The 18183-nt window shown below is 37.8% G+C and overlaps 1 protein-coding gene across 4 annotated transcripts in view; it reads left to right on the forward strand.

The window, feature by feature from the left end:
* LOC134840753 (serine-rich adhesin for platelets-like) overlaps positions 1 to 18183 on the forward strand; it is a 181998-nt gene that overhangs the window by 107980 nt on the left and 55835 nt on the right. The window lies entirely within an intron of this gene.

Consider the following 18183-nt stretch of genomic DNA (forward strand, 5'->3'; position numbering starts at 1 on the left):
GTTCTGCGTGGTGTGATAAATAATGTGAACCGGGAAGTAGAACTTGGGCACATTCGACATTCCTAGTAAAATAGGCCAATTGGAAAACAGTATTTAAAAAAATGAAAAAAAGACATTTGTACTATTTTGAGATATACATTTTTGGCAGATGGAGCCTAAAATTGTTCTTTTGGCGCCAATATTTACTAATTTCTTGGAGTGCGAGCGACCAAAAAACGCAATTTTTTTTTTTCAAATAGTGCCTAAAAACGCTATTTTTGGCCTATTTGCGCAGAAATTGTGGTCAAAACTGTCTTTTTATTGCTTTAGGAGAGCTCGGGAAATCATTTTGTTCGATCTAAACAAAGTAGGCAAAATTTTCGACAGTTTTTGCAAATCCGCACACTCCCCACCCCTACCCCCTCGAGAAAACCCTAGATCCGCACCTGGTTGTGTATAAGGAAACTATTGAAATTTTGGACATAAACAAAACGATTACAAAAATATGAACGATCACAAAAGTCGGACTATCACAAAAAATTAAGTATATCCGCCAGCAATCTGTCCGTCTGTCAATGACTGGCTTGTTGCTGAACACTCATCTGAAGATCCCCCATGTCCTTATCAACCAAGGGAAGGGATTGCCCTCTCAATCGAATTCTTCCCAAAAAAAAACTTTTTCAGCGGCCAAGACACTAAGTAAGAGACGTGAGAAGTAAATTATTGTTCAAAGGCAAGAAATTCGATGGTGGTAATCAAAAATCAGGTGAAAGATCAGGAGGAAAGATTAGTTCCGAACTAAACTTTAATATCATCCAAAACACTCAAGTGGGACAGTACTGAAGTGAGATCAGGGCTCTTGTGCTTTTACTGTTTTTATTTGTAAGTGTGTCATTTCTTTTGTAGATACCAAAGGGGGCAACAAGCCGACGGGACTTCAAACCGAAGGGACTTCCAGCCGAAAGTAAAACTTTACAAGCTCCTCAAAACACTATGTTATCATCTGTAAAACGTTATTTTTCAAAAATTTTGGCAAGTTTAGTCCATAATAAACGTTATTCATGACGATGCACCACTTGCGATTGGCATCCGTTATTAACATCAGCCGGTTTTTGAAATGCATAAATTATAAACATGAAAAATGCCTTCAACCATGTTTTACTTTTCAACATTCCGAAACATCATTTGGAGGCTTAAATTTTTTGAAAACGCCAATAACTTGTGAAGAAAGATCATGAAATTCAGCAATTTTTCGAAAAAGTTTTCAAATTAATCATGTTTTACGAGTTTATAAAGAACTATTCGACTTGAAGTCCCTAGTTTTAGGTTTCGGCTTGAAATCCCGTCGGCTTGATGTCCGGCACCCACCAAAGGGAGAGCAATTGTTTAGTAGATCCCAGATCAGAAATAATTCAGATACTCGATAATTTTTTAGTTTGATTGTTGACGAACCTTGTACTCAGAGAAATAAAATGCGTACCGGTACAAATCCGGAGTTGAACCCTGCGGGAGCACACAAGTCAACTTACTACAATTTCGAGTTAGCTCAACTTACTGAAGCCCTGGAGAGGTAAAAGAACAACTGAGGAGCGTAAGAAAGGCAAAGCTGACGATAAATAGGCCTTTGAATGAGATCTTTGAATAAGTCTTATGATAAGATCTGTGAATATAAATATTCGTTTTTCAAATAATGCATTCAAGTTCGCCTTGTGCCTGCACGAACCTTCTGATTCGCTCTATGCACTGTGAATTTTCCAAACTACCTTAAATTCAAGATATTTAGATTTTGTAGAAATTCATCCTGAACAATCATGTGATTGTGTTTTGAACTTTGGGAACCGTATATATCATGAAGTCCTGAGCCTGCAGATTACTGCAGTTTAAATTAGTTATTAATGAAAAAGATTTTGAAGGTGTTTATAGTCCAATTTGGTGAATGTTAATGCGGAGATCTTTTTCAGAAGGCACGATTGGTCTGAGTTATCTTCGTCGAATTCTATGGCGTTTTTATACCTTAGCTGTCGTGTTGAATCAACATTTCATTCTTTGATGTGTTTGTGTAGGACGGGTGATCTAATGGGCAGAATTGCAGCCGAGGAGCTTGAAGGGTTTATGAGGGAGGGTGGAAAGAGGGCGTCTCTTCTAATTGAAGAGTGGACTAATAGAGGAAAGGGGAGGGGAGGAGAGTCACTGCTGCCCCCAATCTCGTGATTAACCCAAACTGACAAACATACTAAATAATCAACCTATATTGTTCGCCCACTCTATTCTTGCCATATAGATAATTTTTAGCGTTATCAGAAAAACTGCGTCCAAAAATCAGTAAACGCAGCAAATGAAAAACAGAGGTCAGAAAAAACTGATGAACTCACCTGTTATAATCAATCAGTAGCGGATTTAAAGGGGAAGGAGAATTCGGCCGCCTGAGCCCACTATCCTAACTTGGGTACTATTTCAAGACATTAGCTTTGGGCTGATCGACCATAATTTTTTTCTGAAGGCGCCTTGGGGGGATCCGTGCGTCGAAAAAACGTAAGATTTTGGTTATGACATTACAAAAATTACCTATAAGTGTTTTTTGCATTTCTTCCAATAAATTGGTCATTGTGAATTGTGCGAGTTTGTAAAATCAATTAGGTCTACCTAAAAATGTCTACCTACCCCACCTAGAGAATCCTAGATCCGCCCCTGGTTATAACCAATCACGCTCAATGAAGATCTAGATGATAACCTGCGTATGTAAATGTTTAAATGTTGTCAAATATTTCCGCTAGCAGTGGGATGCTGATGCTGTTTTTAACGATTTGTACATCATGCTCATACGTAACCGTGTAAAGTTGATTGACTGAAACTTCATCTGAAACTAACATACATTGTGACACTTTAATATAATCAGAACAATTTCAAGCTTTGCTTCAACTGTATTTGAAATACCAGTAAATTGGTGTCAGGTGAAGGAGACGACAGGAAGTTAAGACAATACACCAAAAAGACAGCACAAATTTACATCCTTCTCCCATACAAGACACGCAAACCTTTGCGGTGAAAACAAATCCCGGTTTTGTTTCAATGTTTTATTTAATTTTCTTAATAAGTTCTCCATGAAAAAAGTTGCCGTCTTAACAGCGGTCGTCTTGCTGACCAGACACTCAGAACATTTAGTCGGCTGTAATTTGACTAATCAAAAGATCCGTTAGTACGAAAAATTGCGTTGCGAATATAGCCTCAGTTTTTTTCAAGTAGCATACCAGGCAAATTGCCGTGGATGTAAAATCAATATCTTTTTCAGCAATTAACTCAATTTCAAAATTTTTATGGGAATATAATTGGAAACTATTCGAAAAACTAACAAGGATAGCCAGTTACTGCGCAAGTAGCACAGAATGTTCCAACCATAATCTTTAAAAAACTAAAAGAAAAAAGTTTTTTTTTCAAATCAGTTTTGTTTGTTCTGCGTGGTGTGATAAATAATGTGAACCGGGAAGTAGAACTTGGGCACATTCGACATTCCTAGTAAAATAGGCCAATTGGAAAACAGTATTTAAAAAAATGAAAAAAAGACATTTGTACTATTTTGAGATATACATTTTTGGCAGATGGAGCCTAAAATTGTTCTTTTGGCGCCAATATTTACTAATTTCTTGGAGTGCGAGCGACCAAAAAACGCAATTTTTTTTTTTCAAATAGTGCCTAAAAACGCTATTTTTGGCCTATTTGCGCAGAAATTGTGGTCAAAACTGTCTTTTTATTGCTTTAGGAGAGCTCGGGAAATCATTTTGTTCGATCTAAACAAAGTAGGCAAAATTTTCGACAGTTTTTGCAAATCCGCACACTCCCCACCCCTACCCCCTCGAGAAAACCCTAGATCCGCACCTGGTTGTGTATAAGGAAACTATTGAAATTTTGGACATAAACAAAACGATTACAAAAATATGAACGATCACAAAAGTCGGACTATCACAAAAAATTAAGTATATCCGCCAGCAATCTGTCCGTCTGTCAATGACTGGCTTGTTGCTGAACACTCATCTGAAGATCCCCCATGTCCTTATCAACCAAGGGAAGGGATTGCCCTCTCAATCGAATTCTTCCCAAAAAAAAACTTTTTCAGCGGCCAAGACACTAAGTAAGAGACGTGAGAAGTAAATTATTGTTCAAAGGCAAGAAATTCGATGGTGGTAATCAAAAATCAGGTGAAAGATCAGGAGGAAAGATTAGTTCCGAACTAAACTTTAATATCATCCAAAACACTCAAGTGGGACAGTACTGAAGTGAGATCAGGGCTCTTGTGCTTTTACTGTTTTTATTTGTAAGTGTGTCATTTCTTTTGTAGATACCAAAGGGGGCAACAAGCCGACGGGACTTCAAACCGAAGGGACTTCCAGCCGAAAGTAAAACTTTACAAGCTCCTCAAAACACTATGTTATCATCTGTAAAACGTTATTTTTCAAAAATTTTGGCAAGTTTAGTCCATAATAAACGTTATTCATGACGATGCACCACTTGCGATTGGCATCCGTTATTAACATCAGCCGGTTTTTGAAATGCATAAATTATAAACATGAAAAATGCCTTCAACCATGTTTTACTTTTCAACATTCCGAAACATCATTTGGAGGCTTAAATTTTTTGAAAACGCCAATAACTTGTGAAGAAAGATCATGAAATTCAGCAATTTTTCGAAAAAGTTTTCAAATTAATCATGTTTTACGAGTTTATAAAGAACTATTCGACTTGAAGTCCCTAGTTTTAGGTTTCGGCTTGAAATCCCGTCGGCTTGATGTCCGGCACCCACCAAAGGGAGAGCAATTGTTTAGTAGATCCCAGATCAGAAATAATTCAGATACTCGATAATTTTTTAGTTTGATTGTTGACGAACCTTGTACTCAGAGAAATAAAATGCGTACCGGTACAAATCCGGAGTTGAACCCTGCGGGAGCACACAAGTCAACTTACTACAATTTCGAGTTAGCTCAACTTACTGAAGCCCTGGAGAGGTAAAAGAACAACTGAGGAGCGTAAGAAAGGCAAAGCTGACGATAAAAATAACTTACATATGTAAGTCAGTGTTCTCTCCGTATGCTCGTTTTACAAAACCATCAGCGCTTTAAATGGTGTCAGTCGTCTCCCAAATACTGGAGTGAATTTGTTTTGTCCCAGTTGGTGGGATAAAAGTTAGACCGTCTAAGAGTGTGAAAGGTCAAATGTGGCATTGTGTTGAGTGCGAGCGCCCAAAAAACGCAATTTTCTTTTTTTTTCTCAAATAGTGCCTAAAAACGCTACTTTTGGCCTTTTTTTTTAAATCTGGCCTGCGGCGCAGAAATTGTAGTCAAAACGGTCTTCTTATTGCTTTGGAAGGGCTCGGAAAATCACTTTGTTCAATCTAAAAAAAGTCTGCAAAAATTTTGACAGTTTTTGCAAATCCGCACACCCCCCACCCCCTCGAGAAAACCCTAGATCCGCACCTGGTTATGTATAAGGAAAATTTTCAAATTTTGGACATAAACAAAACGATTACAAAATTATGAACGATCACAAAAATTGGACTATCACAAAAAATTCAGTATATCCGCCAGCAATCTGTCCGTCTGTCAATGACTGGCTTGTTGCTGAACACTCATTTGAAGATCCCCCATATCCTTATCAACCAAGGGAAGGGATTGCCCTCTCAATCGAATTCTCCCAAAAAAAAAAATTTTTCCGCGGCCAGGACACTATAAGTAAGAGAGGTGAGAAGTAAATTATTGTTCAAAGGCAAGAAATTCGATGGTGGTAATCAGAAATCAGGTGAACGATCAGGAGGAAAGATGACTTCCGAACTAACCTTTAAAATCATCCAAAACACTCAAGTGGGACAGTACTGAAGTGAGATCAGGGATCTACTTAACAAGTGCCCTCCTTTCAAGAAAGGGGCAATTGTTAATTAGAATAAGTTGCCGATTTTTCGACCACTCAGAATGCAGAAAAAATCGAATTTTAGATACAGCGCTGTTGTGCTCTTACTGCTTTTATTTATAAGGGTGTCATTTTTTTCGTAGATACCAAATAGAGGGCGATTTTTGAATAGATCCGAGATCAGAAACAGATGCTCGATAACTTTTTAGGTTGATTGTTGACGAACCTTGTACTCAGAGAGATAAATTGCGTACCCCTATGAATCGGGAGTTGAGCCCTTTGTGAGCACACAAGTCAGGTTACTACAATTTTGAGTTAGCTCAGTTTACTGAAGTGCTGGAAAGGTAGAAGAACAACTGATGAGCGGTAGAAAGGCAAAGCTGACGATAAAAACAGATAACATATGTAAGTCAGTGTTCTCTCCGTATGCTCGTTTTACAAAACCATCAGCGCTTTAAATTGTGTCAGTCGTCTCCCAAATACTGGAGTGAATTTGTTGCGTCCCAGTTGGTGGGATAATAGTTAGACCGTCTAAGAGTGAAAGGTCAAATGTGGCATTGTGATGACCGTTCTGCCTGGACATGGCGCTGAAAACTAAACAACCGGAAACCTCCCTGATGATTTGATGGATCGAAGCTGTAGCCTGTTCATAGGCTGCAATGAAATTGAAAAAAAAACATACAAGCAGCTTGGTTTAACCAAAGTGATAAACTGAGGGAAACAGAAGTCTTTTAAGGTAATCACATGGAACTGCGGCTCCCATGCTCCTATACCACGCAGAAGCTCACAAAACAGAAAAAATAGTTGCATCAATAAGCTAAAATTTAGGCGTGGAAAAAGTTTTGCCCCGTTTTAACCACAGCAGTTTTGATGAAAGATGTTGAAAATCCGGTTCAATAAGTGTAAATTTTCAAGTAAAGCATAAGAGTGCGAATTAGAGGTCACACCAAAAATGACAGATGACGCAGTTGCCCGGTACTTGTCAGATTTTAATTAGCACCGATAGGTTAACAGATGATTGAGAGTACCGATTGAATATACTTCATTCAATTTCATTTCATCTCTTCTAAAAAAAAATTACATAATCGAATGATTAAAATTTAAAGACATGAATATGGACTTCATTCAACGTTGCTTCTCATTTATGATAGTCTTAACGTAACTAAGATTGTCGCCAACTAGCGATACGAAAAGTGAGTTTTTGGATGGTTAACGATCAGCCCTCTCCGTCGGCTCTAACAGAGTTTTATTCGGTTTTTTTAGTGTTTGTACTCTCCCTTTTTTTATTTCACGCTTGATTCATCTTGTTGCAAAAATGGTCAATCATGACCTCGTCCATTATCTGACTGCGGTTTGCTTCCGCCCGTGTTTCCCTACGGTGTTTTGTCTTGACTGCTGTTTGAGTCCTGGCTGCTATAAAAGACTAATAGCTGCTTTTGTCCGCGTTTTTCGTTACCGCCGGTGGGGCTGCTATATCAGCTTGCATTGTAGCTGCGTCGGTACTCGCTGTGTTCGTCATTTCCAATTCTCCGCTTTGCTCCGTTTGATTGATTAGTGTTGTCCGTTCCCTCGGCTCATCTCGCTCAGTAAGTTCAGTCGTTCCTTTTTCGATGGTCGATTTTGCTATAGGGCTGCAGCTGGATTCCGCGCTGGGCATTTTGTTGCCAAAGGAATATTCTTGCTATCGCCTTTGCTCTCCAATTCGCTATCCTCCTCGAGTTTTTGACCAGTGTGCTCTCTGGTTTTATTTAAGTTCTTTATTCGCGACAACCGATTTCCTAAGCACAACTTAACACAACGCCGCTTTTTAATTTTATTGTGTGTGCGCTCTCAATTTTTAGGTACTTTTGTATAGAGATGTACTTTTCTTATACCTGTTTAGGTTCTGGTTTTTAGTACTTTTGATAAAGTTGGCTTTAGGCCCCGGTAGCGACTCCACGCTCGATCGCTGCTTCCGAACCGTCGGTTCGTCCTCTTGATTCAGTTGCTGTTCCATAGTTAGCTTCCGTGGTTGGCGTCGGTTCTTGAAATCGTACACGAGGTCCGAATGAACACCCCAATTTGTTGGATGTGGCAATTCCGCAGGGTCGTTCTCATCTAAACAGGCAGTTTCTTGTTCTAGAACCCATGAGCATCCTGTCCGTGATGCGTTTCAAATGAGAATACTTTTATTTTCGAATTAGTTGAGAACCCTAACGCTCAAAGGGCCCTTTCGATCATTTTTGCCAAGGGTTCCGGTTTCTTCTCTTTCGCGAGTTTTTTAGACTACCTATGGTCTCCTCGACGCATCATGTTGCACGATGATCATTGACCGGCGATTTTACAAGTTCAAATCCTTCACCAGCATAAAACGGTTATACTTCATTTGACATAAAAATTTTTCCCACGGTCGATAAGTATCCTTTGGGTTACCTCGTGTGTGAATATATACGTTTAAAAGTACTTACGGGTTTCGTCCTATTGGTTGTTTGCGCTTACCATTGCCGAAGGCCAACGCAAAAAAAGTCTACCTCGACGAGAACATAATTTTTTTGGCTCGGTTGTTTTTCGAATACTATTTTGTGTGAAGTAAAGATCTAAGATTCTTACCGGAGACTGTAAACTCCGCTTAGTTCTCTGAGATTGACGCAATGGAACGGTAAATATAAGGGGACTAAATATTTTTGGTGGCTTGAAACTTATTTGATTTTCCGTAAATGTAAAAAAAATTGCGATTGTTTATTGTTGATGTTGAAACTATTAGGGATAATTAATTTGTGCTCTATCTTCAGGGCATTTTGCTTCACATAAAATTTGATTACGAAATGAGCAAAACAGCGATTTATCGCTTGAACTTTTTGGTGCAGTTTTTGTTCTTCCTCCTTTTCTTATCTCTAATCGTTTTAAGTTGGGGGTCGGCTTTATAATTAGATTAAGCAAACTGTAAATTGAATAAGTCTGGGAATGAAATGAGTTTACTGACGGTTTAGAACCCTTGGGAAGAATAAACATTCTTAAGAAATATTGGTCAATCGAAGGAAATGCTTCTCCTGCAAATGCTGAGGGTAACGTCATTACTGTATCAGTTTTGATGTTCTGATTTTTTTTAGTGAACGCTTCTTGTGTTGATGTTTGTTGCATATACTTCTTCAATTTCATCATCACTGATTTTGTTCATTACTTTGAAATCGATATCTTGGTTTCAGGCTGTGATCTTAAATTTGCATCTTTTTGCCTGCAATTGTTCTCAGCTTTCACTCACAAATCTTTTAAAACTGGAAGTTTTTCTCGTTCTAGTCCCTAAGAACCAACTTGTTTGATTGGTATAGTCTCCTTATAGATTTTAATAAATTATTGGAAGGAAGTACAATCCGATCTCTGGAGGGGGCATCAGTCAAGAGAGCTGTGAATTTGAATCGAAAAATATAAAATTTCTGATGAAACTTAATCTAGCCCTCTTTTAAATCTTAAAATGTTTTTGGAAGCTAATTTGGTTGAGCTTCAGCTCTAAGAGCTAGTTTTTGTGCTTAAAAGTTTTAGTTTGACCCGATTCTGGTAGTCATTTGACGAGAATGCTGATAAAGACGAAAGCAAAACTTAGTCGAGAAAAAATGTTTCAAGATTCAGTCGATTCGCGCATATGGTACCAAAATTTATTTCTAATTTTATTTTCGTGGTAAGAGTGTTTCCTTTATTAATATTCTTTTTTTGTTAATATTCATTAATTTTTTCTGATTTATGTTCAATTTGAATAGTTTCTAGCTTTTAATTTTTGTGGTAACGAATTTTTTGTTGCCCTAAAAAGATTGCTTATGTTTTACATTGGGACCATGTTTAAGCCTTCTCATGGCGGTCCTGTATTGATCAGCAAATATGTTGATCTAGCTAACTTCACCTTAAAAATACATATTTACTGGATGATTTTGCAATCTGCATCAGTATAACGCTTATGCAAGCAAAAAAACCGACAACAATTCCATTAGTTAAGCTTTGCGAGACCCATGTTGTGACTTTGCGCGACCCATGTTGCGACATTGCGCGACTCATGTTGCAACTTTGAGCGACCCAAATTAGCTATTTTGCGAATCTGAGCGACCCATTGATAAAATGTTTCTTTGTTACGGATAATTCTACTTAGTTACAAATAAGATATGTTTAAAAAATGAATTAATCTCTAAATTAAAACATTAAAAAGTGAGCGGTCATTCTCTCCGTCGGAGAGAATGAAGATACCAAGGTCAAATCTAAATTAACCAGTTAAAATACTTTAAGACTAATTAAATGATATAAGACGAATCGTAAGATGCGCAACATTCCCCTTAGTGGGAAAAAAATTAAAGTACTAAGCGCCATAATGCGTAACATGTTATCTAACCCTTTTTCTCCCTCTCGAGAAGTCCAGCAACGAGGATTGAAAATTAAATACTGCACGATATAACAAATGAAATTTTAGTGCTCCGAAGGAATGACTGAATTAGAAAGAATGATATAATTCCTAATTCCGGCGGATTATAATCCATAGTTACAAAATAAGTAAACTCTAACTGCGCTGAAACGAAACACTAGTAAGATTATCAATGACTGAATGCAAGTTTTCAAGTTTTTGATTTAGTTTAACTGTCCCCTTCCATGAATTTTTCTAGCTCGGCGTTAAAAATTTCACTGTCTAGGTCAATGTAGTTGTCGAAACTATTCACCGCATCTCTCAGGGACTCGTCAGTAGAGGCGATGGAGATTTGATCAGGAGATGGGGAGTACGCTGGGCCCGGTGCACGGTCCTCCGGTTGAATGTCGCAAATGAGAGCCTGGTTATTCGAGGGATTCTCTCTGAAGGTTTGTGTGGAGGAGCCCGAACTGTCACCCTCGTCCAGAGATATAGGATTATTTGCGGAGCCTGGTTTGTTTTCGATCTCGTCTATAATATCTATGTAAAATCGCTTACCATAGAATTGTGGGGGACTAACACTTCGACTTGAACGTCTTAATTTAAAGTCATTACCGGTGATAGTGATTTCCTTAGGATGTCTTTCCTCACTAATTGTAATTTCGTCAGAGGAGTCCTCTATCTCAAAGACTGGAAATTCGACCGCATTAAGTCCCTCCAAATCTTTTGTTGAATCCAAAGGAGTGTTTGGGCCCTCCGTTGTCGTAGCAGTAGAAGATTCGCCAGGTGGGTGTGAGGTAGTTTGAGGTGCTGGTTTTATACTAATTGGGCATTCCGCTGTATCTGTAGATTGAAGTTGTTCGTCTAAAATCTCAGACTTTATATTAGTTTGATATATTTGAGGATCTAATGATGGGGTAGGTTCTTCGTTAAAAATAAGGTTATCCGAAATGAAGCGTTTTTTTATCATTTCTCTGCATGGAAAACCTCCCGCAATCCATTCCCAATCACTAATGTCCGACGTATTCGACGGAATGAACATGGATTCATCACCTGCTAAATATCCTGTGTTCGAAGTCGAGGCTTTATTTCGGTTTCGCTTCGATTTGTTGAGTTTGGTAGGTTGTTTTTTTCCTCTAGATCTGGTGGTGACCGGGGTGAGAGACTCTGTGTGTCGTCCTGTCTTAGGGCCTGGTTTCCGTGTCTATTGTGGCTTCGATTTGTTTGTCTTTCTTGGACCTACTTGTAAATCAATATTAGAAAAAGAGGGAAAAGAGATATTTCCTTTGAATGAACGGATTGTAGAGGTTTTAGTCTTTGGGATAGCGATGTCCAATTTTCTAATGATTTTTCCGTCGGATAGTTCAACCGTGGATTTTGTTGAGTTTATTATTTTCTGACCCAGTTGTTTATAGAAGGGATTTCCGTTTATACTTCCGTTGGTTTTTTGTAGTAAATTACCTTTAAACGGACTGTTTAAGGACACTCGGGAAGATGAAGGTTTTGGAGTTGTAAGATGGTCTGAATCGTAGCCTTTCTCCAATGGTGACTGGTTATTTTTCGGTACAAGAGAGTCTTTGTTTCCGTCCTCTATCCAATCATCGGCGTTCCAGTCGAGGGCCCTTTCTCTGCTTAAGATCGATTTCCTTTTGTGTAAAAATCCACCGGATAATTTACTAGGTGCCAATTGCTTCCAGATCGTGTTCGATTTTCTACTAAAGTGTTTTTCGAACGGTGAACCATTTATTTTTGATTGAAAGGAAGATCGCAGATTCCAAATGATTTTCGAAATGGCAGTTTGTAATGTAGGTTTTTGTTGTTCTAAAGACATTGCTAATAAATTGATTTTTACAGTATGAACAAGTTTTTCTACAAGACCATTAGAACGATGGTCCCCAACTGTACAAAATTTTAATTTGATATTAAAAGAATTACAAAATAATTTAAAATACTGACTAGTAAAACAGGATGCGTGGTCAACACGAATAGAGTTAGGAATCCCATGAAGATAAAAATAATCTTGAATAAATTCGATTACCGTGTTTGATGACGTTGAAGATGTAATTTTGGCTGATGGAAATCTTGAAAAACGATCTATACATTATAAGATGTATTTATTGTTTCCCCTGGTTTTATCTAATGGGCCGCCAAAATCAAGGTTTAATTCCTCATTAGGTTCAAATAAAGCGGGAAATTCGCTAATTTGTGTGGTTGGTATCATGCTTTTTATGTTCTTACCATTTTGGGTGCATTGTGTGCAATTAATCCCGTGGAAGTAAATTTGCCGGTTTATATGAGGCCACCAAATGTATTGTGCAGGGTATTTCATACCGAATTGGCCAGGGTCAGATTCGTGTAACGTTTTTAAAACGGCGTTTCGAAGTGTAAAAAGAATAACAAATTTTCCATCCATATATAATAGTCCGTCGGATTCATGAAGGTCTTTCGAAAATTGGTGCAACTAACGGGAATTTGCGTTGATGTTTTCTAATTTTTCCTGTAAAGCCTTCACAATTGGGTTTAACATCTCATCATCTTCCGTTAGTAAAATAAACAACTTTGCATTGAATAATGTATTTAAATCCAAAGGTCTTTCAGGTAACTTGAGATTTTCTCGAAATTTAGTTACTAACTTTTTGTGCTCTGGGAAAATTTGGAAATCAATTGAGACCTGTATTCCGGAAGTGGAAGGATTTACTACAATTTGGTTATTTGACGTATTTACACTATTTATAAGTTTAAGATCCGAAGGATTACTAATTAAGCTACTGTTAAGAATTAAAAAATAAATAAAGGCTGAATTTGATAGAGAGATTTTAGTAGAATCTGTGCTTGAGAAATCCGAGGGAATACATTTAGAGTTACAAAATTCTGTTCTATAAGGTTTTTGATTGCAGAATGAAATGGAAGAATTGACGAAATTCAATGCTGTAATTATTACGTGGTTTCGTAATTTCGTAAACTGGGAATTTTCCGATATTGAATTAATTGAATTACGTAATGAATTTTCATTATCCAAAGGATTGAGTGCGTTATATATTTTTTTAGTAGTTGCAACTACGATTTCTTCGTCGTAATGTGATGGGGGACTAGCTTTACCCGAAGGAGTTTTTGAAATTAAGTAGTTAGAACCCATATATTTTCCCGCTAAATGCTTGATAGTAAAATTAAATGGTAAAAGGCGATCTACCCATCTTGTCAATCGGCTATGATACGTTTTGTTTCCGTGATTAGGTGACAAAGCGGAAAGGAGAGCTTTGTGGTCGGTAATAATTTCGAATTGGGAGCCATAGAGATAGTTTTTGTAATGTTCCACCGCCCATACAACACCTAATAACTCTATTTCGTTTGTTGATTATTTGGATTCATGAGGATTTTAAAATCTTGAAGCGAATGACACTGTTTTCCAAACGTTCTCATGGAGTTGTTCAAGGGATGCACCTAACCCGTTATGTGAAGCATCGGTTTTTACTCTCGTGGGCCTTTTGACGTCGAAGTGCGTGTTTTCAGTAAGATTGACTATTTCTGATTTAATCTTATCGAATGCTTTTGTGTGATCTTCATTCCAAAGGAAACTCGACTTCTTGTTTAAAAGAGGTCTTAGCGGGCTTCCGAGGGATGCTAATTTTGGTACAAATTTAATGTACTGATTAGTTGACCCGAAGAATGATCCTAATTCCTTTAGATTTTTTGGAATTGGAATATCTTTAATTGCCTTGGTTTTATCGAATAGTGGGGCGATTCCGGATTTCGATATTTTAAAGCCGAGCCATTCGATTTCTTTTTGGAAAAATTTGCATTTCGACCATTTAACTGCGAAATTGTAACTATCTAGCGTTGATAAAATTTTAAAAACAATTTTCTTGTGGTCATTAAAACTTCCTTTGGAAGCGACTAATATGTCGTCAAGGTAACAATTTGTAAAAGGAATATTTCCCAGAGTTGAGTCCATGACTCTTTGAAACTCGTTTGGCATATCGCCGAGTCCGTAAAAACCGGTTAAAAATTGATAAGTGCCTGTTGTATCTCCTCCAACTAGGCTAAAATTGCATTGGCTGCTAGTAAAATTGTCTAGCGAACGTTGACTATATGCATTCTTTAGGTCTAGATTGGTAAACCATACTTCTCCGGCGGAATTGTTTGAAATTTGAGCCGCTACATTATCCACTAATTCGTGTATATTGGGCATCTGGTACTTGTTCTTTTAAATTTGTTTGTTGCTAATTTTTGAATCTAAAACTAGCTTTATCGATTTGTCTTTTTTACAAGTGATAACTATCGGACTAATAAATCTGTCCTCGTCGCAATTTTTTAATTTTTTGATGCGTTCTTCGGATTTGAGTCTGTACAATTCTGATTTTACTGAATCCAGTAAGTGTAAAGGGACCCTCCTGCCTTTTAGTTGAATTGGCTTTAGTGGTTCGTGAAAGTGTGTTATTTTTGTTTGATTTTTTATTTTTCCAATCCGAAAGAATAATTGTTTGAAAGTTTTGGAAATCATGTCTATTTCATTATCTATGTCAAGTGAGGTAACTGAATTGATAGACTTACAAGTTCTCTTATTGGTGAGTGTTGTGTATTGTGTATTGTTTTTGTGAAACTTCGATTCCGACTTTTGGTAAATTGTCGTTTCCCAAGATGTTTCTTTCGTGACCTTGAGTTAGGAAGAAGTGGCATTCCTTGTGAGACCATCCATTTGAGAAAATTGGGACGATTATCTTTCCAGTGATATTTATTGCATTGTTTGTAAATCCGCAATAAAGTTCTTTAGTCGCTTTATCCACTGGATATATTTTCACACAAGGGTCTCGTAATTTCAACTCGTGTAACACATTCTGTTTAAGGAAGCTTACAGGGCTAGCTGAATCCACCTGTATATTGAGAATTACTTGGTTTTCAATTCCTAAGCCAATATTTAGTAGTTTCTTCAGTTACTTTCCTTGGTCGTCGTAGATAGTTGTTACGTTTAATACAGAGTAATCATCGTTATCGCTCTGTCCGGACTCCGACCATGCGTTGGTTACTTCACAGCATTCTCTATTAGCGCGGTCGATATTTACATCCGGTTGCTCCGAAGGATAATTATAATCTGTATTATTTACAATTTGACTATCCACAATATTTAAAATTTTACGGCGTGATTTACAGAGTCTAGTTAAATGTCCTCGATATTTACAAGTCGTGCAAGTCGTATCTTTAGCGGGGCAAACCGCTAGGTGTCCTTTGGTAAAATTTCCGCCGCATTTCATATATGTGTTAGTTCTTTCGATGTTTAGGGTGGGTTCTCTTTTCACATTAAAATGATTAAAATATTTGTTGGAAGAATATCCGTTCGATTTAAAAGCACTCGTCATTTTGATGTGGTTTGTTGTTCCTTTTTCGTCAATCAGGGCTACAATTAAGGCTTCTAGTGGAGGTAGGGTTTCCGTGAGAAGTTTCCGTTGGATGTCCGAGTTCTTCATGTTATTGATAAAAATATCTCGAATCCATTCATCTTCTCCTGTGGGAATGTCACATCTTTTTGCCATTTCTGCAAGTTCCCCCCAGAATTGTTCTAATGATTTTCTGTCCCTCTGTTTTCTGTTTAATAGCTTGTGCCTTTCGATGGTTATGTTTGTCTTTCTCACAAAAGCTACGGACAAATTTTCCCAAAATTCTTTGAAGGAAATTTGTAGAACTTTAATTCTCGTGAACTTTTGGCCGAATATTTTCTTTCCTTCGTTTCCGAGGGCTAGATAGAGTATGGATCTGAGTTTTTTGTCCGCCTCTTCAAATCTCATGCCGTTGAATTTCTTGGTTTCTGACTTTATTGAGGCCGTTTTTTCGTCATCGAACCTCTTTTGTTCTCGAATATTCCTCTCGATGCGAGTTGTTTTTTGAGCGTCGGATTAGTTTTACGGCGGGTTTTCCAATGTTGGGGGAAATGGGTGATATCGTTCCGATAGATTCAAGAGATTTTCGAAATCAATATTCTCCTTTGCGATAATTGCTAGTTGGAATAAATCGCTCCACTCTTCCTAAGGAATTGGTGGGTCCACTGTGTGGTTTTGCCAAAATGAATTTATACCTCTCACGTTTGATTCGTTGCTGTTTGATTGCGCCAAGATAAAATGTTTCTTTGTTACGGATAATTCTACTTAGTTACAAATAAAATATGTTTAAAGAGTGAATTAATCTCTAAATTAAAACATTAAAAAGTGAGCGGTCATTCTCTCCGTCGGAGAGAATGAAGATAACAAGGTCAAATCTAAATTAACCAGTTAAAATACTTTAAGACTAATTAAATGAAATAAGACGAATGGTAAGATTCGCAACAATCCCCTTAGTGGGAAAAAAATTAAAGAACTAAGCGCCATAATACGTAACATGTTATCTAACCCTTTTTCTCCCTCTCGAGAAGTCCAACGAGGATTAAAAATTAAATACTGCACGATATAACAAATGAAATTTTGGTGCTCCAAAGGTATGAATGAATTAGAAAGAATGATATAATTCCTAATTCCGGCGGATTATAATCCATAGTTACAAAATAAGTAAACTCTAACTGCGCTGAAACGAAACACTAGTAAGATTATCAATGACTAAATGCGAGTTTTCAAGTTTTTGATTTAGTTTAACTGTCCCCTTCCATGAATTATTCTAGCTCGGCGTTAAAAATTTCACTGTCTAGGTCAATGTAGTTGTCGAAACTATTCGCCGCATCTCTCAGGGACTCGTCAGTAGAGGCGATGGAGATTTGATCAGGAGATGGGGAGTACGCTGGGCCCGGTGCACGGTCCTCCGGCTGAATGTCGCAAATGTGAGCCTGGTTATCCGAGGGATTCTCTCTAAAGGTTTGTGTGGAGGAGCCCGAACTGTCACCCTCGTCCAGAGATATAGGATTATTTCGGAGCCTGGTTGTTTTTCAATCTCGTATATAATATCTATGTAATATCGCTTACCATAGAATTGTGGTGGACCAACACTTCGACTTGAACGTCTTTATTTAAAGTCATTACCGGTGATAGTGATTTCCTTAGGATGTCTTTCCTCACTAATTGTAATTTCGTCAGAGGAGTCCTCTATCTCAAAGACTGGAAATTCGACCGGATTAAGTCCCTCCAGTTCTTTTGTTGAATCCAAAGGAGTGTTTGGGCCCTCCGTTGTCGTAGCAGTAGAAGATTCGCCAGGTGGGTGTGAGGTAGTTTGAGGTGCTGGTTTTATACTAATTAGGCATTCCGCTGTATCTGTAGATTGAAGTTGTTCGTCTAAAATCTCAGATTTTATATTAGTTTGATATGTTTGAGGATCTAATGATGGGGTAGGTTCTTCGTTTAAAATGTGGTTATCCGAAATGAAGCGTTTTTTTTTATCATTTCTCTGCATGGAAAACCTCCCGCAATCCATTCCCAATCACTAATGTCCGACGTATCCGACGGAATGAAAATGGATTCATCACCTGCTAAATATCTTGTGTTCGAAGTCGAGGCTTTATTTCGGTTTCGTTTCTATTTGTTGAGTTTGGTAGGTTGTTTTATTCCTCTAGATCTGGTGGTGACCGGGGTGTGTCGTCCTGTCTTAGGGCCTGGTTTGCGTGTCTGTTGTGGCTTCGATTTGTTTGTCTTTCTTGGACCTACTTGTAAATCAATGTTAGAAAAAGAGGGAAAAGAGATATTTCCTTTGAATGAACGGATTGCAGAGGATTTAGACTTTGGGATGGCGATGTCCGATTTTCTAATGATTTTTCCGTCGGATAGTTCAACCATGGATTTAGTTGAGTTTATTATTTTCTGACCCAATTGTTTATAGAAGGGATTTCCGTTTATACTTCCGTTGGTTTTTCGTAGTAAAATTACCTTTAAACGGACTGTTTAAGGACACTCGGGAAGATGAAGGTTTTGGAGTTGTAAGATGGTCTGAATCGTAGCCTTTCTCCAATGGTGACTGGTTCTTTTTCGGTACAAGAG

The sequence above is a fragment of the Symsagittifera roscoffensis genome, chromosome 2 (assembly GCF_963678635.1).
Source record: "Symsagittifera roscoffensis chromosome 2, txSymRosc1.1, whole genome shotgun sequence".
Taxonomy (NCBI): Eukaryota; Metazoa; Xenacoelomorpha; order Acoela; family Convolutidae; genus Symsagittifera; species Symsagittifera roscoffensis.